The sequence below is a fragment of the Anguilla anguilla genome, chromosome 9 (genome assembly GCF_013347855.1).
Source record: "Anguilla anguilla isolate fAngAng1 chromosome 9, fAngAng1.pri, whole genome shotgun sequence".
NCBI lineage: Eukaryota > Metazoa > Chordata > Actinopteri > Anguilliformes > Anguillidae > Anguilla > Anguilla anguilla.
In genome coordinates this window covers 53,633,762-53,643,761 of record NC_049209.1, presented here as the reverse complement: position 1 = coordinate 53,643,761, position 10,000 = coordinate 53,633,762, and positions in this window count along the sequence as shown.

The window sequence follows — 10,000 nt, the reverse complement described above, 5'->3', positions numbered from 1 at the left end:
CGACCGCGGGGTTTACTCAGTGGGTGTGGCAGCTCCGGTGATAACGGACACAAAGGGCTGATTGGCCGGCGGCCCCTCGGAGGCTGGGTCACGCTCCCGTCTGTCACGCACGGTAATCAATCACCGGCGGTTCCGCGGCGGGACGGGGCGCTGAGTTATTTGGGTTTGGGGTGAAAGGGGGCGGGTGGAGGAGGGAGTTTTTACCCAGCATGAGAGAGCGCGGTTTCAGCAGCTATTGCGCTGTCACAGGTGATAATGATGCTGACCTTTGACCCGCCCCAGTGCTGACGCTGGCTCAGCGTATGGTGCTGTGGTGACCAGCGGTCATACGAGCGTGTTTATGAATGGAGCTTTCATACGCGCTCTCTCTCTCTCTCTCTCTCTCTCTCTCTCTCTCTCTATCCCTCTCTCTCTCTCCCCCCTTCATCCATCACACACTCTGTCATAATATTATTTCTTCAATTATCCCTCACTCCCTCCCTCCGTTCCTTCTCTATTCCCATAACCCCCTGCCCCCACCCCACCCAGTAATAACTGCCTGCCTTTAGACACTGTAATAACTTTCTGTTCATTTATTTAATTGAGCCCGTTATTCCATTAACCACAGGACCCCTGGGACTCCTTTGTGCGTGTGTGTGCGTGTGTGTGTGTATGTGTATGTGTATATGTGTATATGTATGTCTGTGTGTATATGTGTGTGTGTGTGTGCATGTGTATATGTATGTGTGTGTGTTGGAGTGTAGTCTGTTGGTGAATAGATATGTAATGATGTGAGAGCTGGTGTGTGTGTGTGTATGTGTGTGTGTGTGTGTGTGTGTGTGTTGGAGTGTAGTCTGTTGGTGAATAGATATGTAATGATGTGAGAGCTGGTGTGTGTGTGTGTATGTGTGTGTGTGTTGGAGTGTAGTCTGTTGGTGAATAGATAGGTAATGATGTGAGAGCTGGTGTGTGTGTGTGTGTGTGTGTGTGTGTGTGTGTGTGTGTTGGAGTGTAGTCTGTTGGTGAATAGACAGGTAATGATGTGAGAGCTGGTGTGTGTGTATGTGTGTGTGTGTGTGTGTGTGTGTGTGTGTGTGTGTGTGTGTGTGTATGTGTGTGTGTGTGTGTTGGAGTGTAGTCTGTCGGTGAATAGACAGGTAATGATGTGAGAGCTGGTGTGTGTGTATGTGTGTGTGTGTGTGTGTGTGTGTTGGAGTGTAGTCTGTTGGTGAATAGATAGGTAATGATGTGAGAGCTGGTGTGTGTGTGTGTGTGTATGTGTGTGTTGGAGTGTAGTCTGTTGGTGAATAGATAGGTAATGATGTGAGAGCTGGTGTGTGTGTGTGTGTGTGTGTGTGTGTGTTGGATTGTAGTCTGTTGGTGAATAGACAGGTAATGATGTGAGAGCTGTTCCTGGGCTCCAGGTAGCAGAATGCTGACACGGGGGTTTCCTGCTTCTTTCTCTGCCTAAAGTCTCAGAGACAAAGGGGTTGGTTAATAACAGCAAAGCCCTCTGGGACACTGTGGAGGAGGGAGGGAGAGAAAAGTACAGAAAAAAGGAGAGAAAAAGACAAAAAAAAACAGCGAGAGGGAGATGTGTTAATGAATGTACATTTCAAGTGTTTGTCTGTCTTTCTGTCTGTCCCTGTCTGTCTTTCTGTCTGTCCCTGTCTGTCTTTCTGTCTGTCCATGTCTGTCTGTCTGTCTGTCTGCCTGTCTGTCTGTCTGTCCATGTCTGTCTTTGTGCGTGTGCCTCCTAATCTATCTTATCTGTTTGTCCAAGTTACGAAACATCAAGGACAAAGGGAGAAAGTTACATACTAGTGTGTCTGATAGAGGAAAGGTGTGTGTGCGTGTGTGTGTGCACAGGTGAAATAGAGAGAAAGGGGAGTACATGTTAAATTCGGCTCTGAACTCTGTCTGAAGCCGAAGGCCTCGGTGGCGTGAGAGCGCCTCATTAGACGGGACGGGACGGGCCGGGACGGGGGGGGGGGGGGATCCCTTTCACACCTGCAGCTGGAGGAACAAAAAGCCGCGGTTCAAACCGCCGCTGCGTGACTCAGACGGGGATTTAACCAACACCCCTCCGGCTGCGGGTTAGCCCACAGCCCCGCCGCTTCGGCTCCTCGCAGCGCAACAGGCCGGCGGGTTTTTTAGTTTTTTTTTTTGTTTCTGCCGCGATGGTTACCGTGGCGAGGGCGTCGCCCGCGCCCGCTCAGCCTGTGTCTCCCCAGGTCAGCCTGACGCGGCTCCAGGAGAGCGAGGTAAACAAGGGCGTTACCCCCCCCCCCCCCCCCCCCCCCCCCCCCGCGGTCCTCTTCCTGTCCCTGTATTCCGCTGCAGCACGTTCCAGCAGCTGGCTCCTGCGCTAGCCCCCGAGCAGGTACCTGCTTCCAGCCCTGCTGTACGGGCAGGAGCCCCCCCCCCCTCGCCCGCGCGCCAGGAACGCTTTCACCTGATTGGCCGTTGCTCACCTGCAGAACAGGAAGAGTTTGTGAATGGAAACAGGTTCACAATGAGCAGCTGGATGCAGAGAAACCAGAGATGTTGATGGTTTTTGAGGAGTGCGTCCGTTTTCCTCAATATTCAGATCATTTTTCTCAATGTATGATTCAAACTGTACAATTTAACAGCAGCAACATTTTTTGGTTGAAATTCCCAGGGGCATGCAGGAGTGGTGTTGTACCACCAAGAGTCATTATTTCACTATTTCAATATACTGCTTTCTGCCAGTCCAGAACACCGGAGCCCAAGAAACTAGTTTTTATTATTATTGTTATTATTATTATTATTATTATTATTTGAGGAAGAATAATAATAAAAAAGACATTGAGCAAACATTCTTTTCCAGAGCGATTTCCGCAAGTTAAATGATTTTAATGAACAAATGTTTATGCAGCTGAATATTTACTGAATGCAGGTTAAGTGGCTTACTCAGGAGTGCAGCGGCTGTGCCCCACTTGGGAACTGAACTTGCAACCCTGGAGTTGCGAGCCCATTTCTCTCAGCTTTAATTTACCCTGCCACAGCTGATGGTGTTATAAGTCATACTTTGCACCTTCTGTACGTGCTTTGGCAACATTACTCCTAGTGCCTGTGAAGCACCATTTAATTAAAATCCATTGAATTGCGTGTTTGTGTGTGTGCATGTGTGTGTGTACTTGAGAGCGAGAGCGAGAGAGCAAGAGAGAGAGAGAGAGAGGGCCCTCATTATGGTAGTTGGAAAGTTAGTTGGGGAACGTAGGGGGGCTGACTAATTCTGTAAAATGTTGAGCAGAGTTTTGTGTAGTTTTGTGTGGCGCTCTGGCTGAAAGCCTGGCGCTGGTATCCTGACTCTAATGACACTCAGAGGCACGCAGTGACGGGTTTGTTTGCGCTCTCTCGTTAGGGGGAGAGACGGGCTCCCTGCCGCGTACTGACATTTAAAAATATGTATTTTAACTGCCGATATCTTAGCGTGAGACTCTTTGCAGTCTCTCTCTCTCTCTGTTCCTCTCTCCTCCGTCGGTCTGGGCCCCTGGTGGGGTGTAGCGCTCACAATCACAGCTCGTTAGACTAATTCCAGCTGGTTAGGGGAAAGCGAGCTGCTACAATAACACACACACACACACACACACACACAGAGTCTCTCTCTCTCTCTCTCACACACACACACACACACACACACAGTCTCTCTCTCTCTCACACACACACACACACACACACACACAGTCTCTCTCTCTCTCTCTCTCACACACACACACACACACACACACACACACAGAGAGTCTCTCTCTCTCACACACACACACACAGTTATTTCTCTGAAGCTCCATTTGAATAATTTCCTTAATTCTTTTTTATTTTATTTTATTATTTTCAAAAAAATCTGAGCTATGAGCTTTGTACTCTGTCTGGGGGTCGCTTCTCTCTTTACCAAGGATAAAATGTTTTGAAATCATTAAATGTGTTTGTCTGTCTGTTAAAAAAAAGAGTTTTTGATCCATCAACATTCATTTAATTCAGAAGAGTGAAATCGCTGCTATGGACAGACAAGTAATCTCTGTAAGACTAAAAGGACATAAGAATGCAACAAAAAGGTTTTGAAGCAAAATCTCTGTTTTGTTGATTATACAGTTATTGATTTTTTTAAATATTATTTTTCCAAGGAGCCTTGCATAAGAATGATGTAAACAGGTATTAGGTATGATCCCCAGGAGAACAGTCAGACCCTCCTCTAATTTTCATGTGATTTTCATCCATAACATCATCTCTCGATTAATGATGCCTGGAGCTGTGTAAAAACTTCCGCCCCAGCATACTGGCTCCCCATTGGTCCAGCAGACAGGTGAGGCCCAGGAAATACCAGGTCTCTGTTTTCTTACATAACCACTACAAATCAAATCCACCCTCTGTGTTTTCTCTCTTCTGTTTTAGGCTGCAGAGTTTGTTAACGCAGCATCCTGATTTTGTTCACGGGGCGGCAGCTGGTGTCCAGAGAGAGGAGGAAGGCCGTATGTCTGTTCGTCTGTCTGTCCATCCGTCTGTCCCTCCTCATTACAGACCTGGTGAAGGTGCTGCAAACTCCCGGCAGGGAAAGATGGGAATGTCAGACAGGATGATGGGAAAGGTGCCGGAATCCGAGCAGGATGATGGGTAGATTATTTTCTGTATTTAATTCACTTTTCATGTACCTGTATGCTGTAGTGTGGAAAACCTGCATGTGTAACATAATTACAGTGAGCTGGGAGAGGCCACTGCAAGCATTCATGAATATGTAAAGGGTCTAGAGCTGACCCAGCAAATTACGTTTTCTCAAAAATGTGTGTGTGTGTGTGTGCGTGTGTGTGTGTGTGTGAAACTTGAAACTGCAACTACACTTGACAGGAAGACATGATTACCTCAGTGCCCCCTCCCACACTCGATGATCCTATCAAAACTCTTCCCTGAGTTCAGAGATGATGTCACTTCCTGATGATGTCCCTGCACACTGAATAGTCCTCCCCACCCCACAGAGTGCCTGTGCCTGGGGCTTCAGGGGCGATGGCAAGGCCATGTTGTCTGTGTACATTTCAGATGATTAATACTTTATTTATTTATGCCCCCCCCCCCGCCCCGCACTTTGGTAAAAGGACATTTTATAGCCCACCTACAACTGTGGTTATGCCTGGATGTTATTTTCTTTTTCGTTTCTAATGGATTTTTTTCCCCATCAACTGTCACCGCAAACCCCCCCCCTCCCCCCCCAAGCGCCACCCCCCCTCCTCACCTAGGTGGCAAACCCCCAACTTTGAGAACCATTGTTTTATTCAGACATTATTAGCAGAGTGAAGAGCACGCTGATCACAGCAGAGGGAGGGAAGAGGGTGGGGGGGGCAGGATGTTTCAGTGAAGCTTCCTTCCTGGGACGGGGGGGTCTGGCTGGGTGTGAGCCCCCCCTCTCTCTACCCACTACACCACGCTGCCACCCAATCAGCTTATCAGACCAGAACAGACCGGCCAGCTCCAGTTCCACACTGCCTCAGGGGGAGGAAGCTCCGCCCCCAGGGAAAACCACACCCCATGGGGTAGGAAGCTCCGCCCCCAGGGAAAACCACACACCATGGGGGAGGAAGCCACACCCCCAGACACTTTGGGCCTGGTGCCAGGTGCTTAGAGCTGTGTACCAAGCAGTACAGAGAGAGAGCATATGCATATACACAATAGAAAGACAATACAGGTCTATGGGTATATTGTGTTTTATGAGCCCTTCCATTCAAAGGCATTGGAAATTACAGAAAGCTACAAATGTCATGATACAATGCATCTAATTAATCTTAAACAATGCATCCGTGTGAATGCATGCACCTGTCCTTATCAGATTAATATATGTACATATGCATATATAATCTTTTATTTAACCAGGTGATTCATATGTCTCCTTTTCAAGGACAACTCTGGGAGAAAGGCCAGAGAGAACAGGTGCAAGTGGGGAGTCAGAGAGAGAGAGAGAGCAAAAGAGAGTGAGATAAAGACAGAGAGAGAGAGAGAGAGAGAAGAGGGGTAAAGACCCTGGAGCAGTTGGTTGGGTTAAGGGCCTTGCTCAAGGGCCCAATGGCAGACTTCTTTCGTTTCTGGAAGGGGCCCAACTTCATCTCTCCATCTCTCCAGATACAAGTCTGTATCCCGATATGCCCAACAGTTGCCAGTCGAACAGCCTGCACTTGGATACCATGCCATCCAGATATGTATATACTGTATATATAATGCAGTTTGTAAGTCTTTGGACAGTGACACAATTTTTGTTGTTTTGGTTCTGTACTCCAGAACTCTGGATTTGAAATGAAACAGTGAATATGAGGGTAAGGTGCAGAATGGTCGCTTTTAATTTGTGGGTATTTATGTCTATGTCAGGTGAACCACGTAGGAACTGCAGCCTGTTTTGTACATAGTGCCCCCATATACTGTATAACTTGTTTATGCAAAGGTTTGCCAGTATATACTAATCGACAGAGTGAATGTGAGTGAGCGAGCTAGCGAGCATGCATATGTGTGTTATGTGTGTGTGAGTGCGTGCGTGTGTGTGTGTGTGTTATGTGTGTGTGAGTGTGTGAATGTGAGTGTGTGTGTGTGTGTGTTATGTGTGTGTGTGAGTGCCTGCGTGCATGTGTGTGTGTGTGTGAGTGTGTGTGTGTGAGTGCGTGTGAGTGTTTGTATGTGAGTGAGTGTGTGTGTGTGTGTTATGTGTGTGTGTGTGTGAGTGTGTGAATGTGTGTGTGTGTGTGTGTGTGTGTGTGAGTGCGTGCGTGCGTGCATGTGTGTGTGTGTGTGAGTGTGTGTGTGAGTGCGTGTGAGTGTTTGTATGTGAGTGAGTGTGTGTGTGTGTGTGTTTGTATGAGGTGTGTGTTTAGTATGGGTGCTCATACATATGTAAACAGTTATAGTTGCGGTAATGACCCTCTCCTGCTCCCAGGTAATGACTGTTTTGCATATTTAATTGGAGTTTCCTAATTAAGCTGCAGGGCCTGTCCAGTGCTCATTAATAATGAATGAGTTCTTCACCGCCAGTCCAGCTCAGTGTAAACACTTCTGCCCCTCAGGAGCAAGAGAGGCTCGAACCCTCAGCTGGGTTTAGACTGCTTATGCAGAACTGTCTATCTGACACACTGCTCTGTGTGTGTGTGTGTGTGTGTGTGTGTGTGTGTGTGTGTGTGTGGGCATGTATTACTATCTTTGTGAGAACCAAATGTCCCCACAAGGATAGAAAGATGAAGAAAATTACGCAAGGTGGGGAACTTTTGCTGGTCCCCACAAGTTCAAGAGGCTGTGTTAGGGTTAGGACTTAGGGTTAGGGTTAGGGTTACAATTAGGTTAAGGTTAGGGTTAAGGTTAGGCATGTAGTGGTTGGGGTTAGGGTCAGGGTTAGGATTATGATTAGAGGTTACGGAATGAATGTAAGTCAATGGGAAGTCCTCACAAGTATAGCAATACAAACATTAGGTGTGTGTGTGTGTGTGTGTGTGTGTGTGTGTGCAGACTGAAATCACGTGTGTTAGAACAACTCGCGTCATTATTTTTAACACTGAGTGCACTTAGGGATGAACTAGCACAACATGAGCTGCTTTCTCTCTTCACCCCACTCCCTCTCTCTTCCACAGTAACACCCCCAAAGTTAATTCATACTGATAAAACACTCGCTATCAGAGTGAAAGTGGGTTTAACATGGAAAGCATTAGCGTGTTCTCCTCCTCTCTCTCTCAGCTGTTCCCACATCGTTTTCCCCGTGCTGTTTGGCCTGTGGAATGGCCAGTGTGTGAAGCCAATGTACACAATAAAGGTGAAAAATCACTTGCAACTGTCTTTATTTAAAGATGTGACCATTAATCTCATCCCCTCTCTCTCTCTCTCTCTCACACACATACCCACCCCCCCCCCACCCCCACACACACACACACACACACACACGCACGCGCACACACACACACACACACATTCACACACATACACACACACACACACACACGCACACACACACTGCAGCAGAGCGAATCAGAATCAGGTAATGGTAATCAGCCTCAATTACGCGCGAGCTGATTGGGAGCAGCTGCCGGACGCTTGCTTCCATTACAAAAAAAAAGCGAAAAACAGACGTCCCAATAAGCGACGGTACGGACCGTGACCGCGGCGGCGTTTCCGCAGGGCTGGCGGCTACGTGAGCCCCGTGTCGAGCGCTCCCCCCTCCCCCCCCTCCCCCCCCCGCTGTGGAATTACTCGTGTGTGCTCACATGCTTTTAGCGCTGGAGAGAGAGAGCGTGCTGTGATAGCAGAACCTCGCACCACCGCTGCCGCTGCCGCCGCCGCCACCGCTGCCGCTGCCGCTGGGGTAATGGCGATCCTGAAGCCCCCCGAAAATAAGAGTGGGGTGTCTCAGCGTCCGGCTGGCCTCAGAGCCGGGAGGCCTCAGAGCCGGGAGGCCGTTATCAGGCTAGTGATCAGTCAGTCGGATCACAGTCAGCCCGGCGGCTTTTACCCGAGCCGAGCCGGGCCGGGCCGAGCCGAGCCGAGCCGAGCCGGGCCGAGCCGAGCAGTGCTGCAGGTGCTGCTGCTTCATCAGGAATTCAGGCGGAGGAGGGGGGGGGCTGGTTTACTGTGACCCGTTTGATTAATGGCTCTCTCCGAAAAAAACAAATGGGACTCGGACTCGGAACACGTGACGGGCAGGCAGCGGTGTGTGTGTGTGCGTGTGTGTGTGTGTGTGTGTGGAAGTGGGTTTCCAGGGCAACCACGCAAGACGAATCAGTGTTTCACGCGTCTGTGGTGTGCTGGTGTTGTCAGTGCCACGTGCTGTACTGCGAGTCTTCTCTGTGTGTCTGTGCTGGTTTTTCTTAATACAAATGAGTCAGTTGCCAGACTTGTTCTGTTTGCCTGCGTTTGTAGTTTGTGCTGTGTGTCTGTGCTGAGTGGGGGGGGGGGGTTATGATGCCGGGGGGGGAGGGCTATGACGGCAGGGGGGCGGGGGGGGGTTGGGGTGAGGGGAGGGAGGCTATGGGGGGGGGTTTGTGAGGGGAGGAGGGGGGATTATTGCGCGTGGCGCTGAGAGATGTAGATGTGTTTTGGGTGGATGGAGCCGATGAGGACGGTGTGTGATTATCAGAGCTGCTTTCAGACAGAGCTGCTCGTCTCTCCCCTCAGCTCACACTCTCACATCACATCTACTGCTGCTCATCTCTCCCCTCAGCTCACACTCTCACATCACATCTACTGCTGCTCATCTCTCCCCTCAGCTCACACTCTCACATCACATCTACTGCTGCTCATCTCTCCCCTCAGCTCACACTCTCACATCACATCTACTGCTGCTCGTCTCTCCCCTCAGCTCACACTCTCACATCACATCTACTGCTGCTCATCTCTCCCCTCAGCTCACACTCTCACATCACATCTACTGCTGCTCGTCTCTCCCCTCAGCTCACACTCTCACATCACATCTACTGCTGCTCATCTCTCCCCTCAGCTCACACTCTCACATCACATCTACTGCTGCTCATCTCTCCCCTCAGCTCACACTCTCACATCACATCTACTGCTGCTCATCTCTCCCCTCAGCTCACACTCTCACATCACATCTACTGCTGCTCATCTCTCCCCTCAGCTCACACTCTCACATCACATCTACTGCTGCTCATCTCTCCCCTCAGCTCACACTCTCACATCACATCTACTGCTGCTCATCTCTCCCCTCAGCTCACACTCTCACATCACATCTACTGCTGCTCGTCTCTCCCCTCAGCTCACACTCTCACATCACATCTACTGCTGCTCGTCGCTCCCCTCAGCTCACACTCTCACATCACATCTACTGCTGCTCGTCGCTCCCCTCAGCTCACACTCTCACATCACATCTACTGCTGCTCATCTCTCCCCTCAGCTCACACTCTCACATCACATCTACTGCTGCTCATCTCTCCCCTCAGCTCACACTCTCACATCACATCTACTGCTGCTCGTCTCTCCCCTCAGCTCACACTCTCACATCACATCTACTGCTGCTCATCTCTCCCCT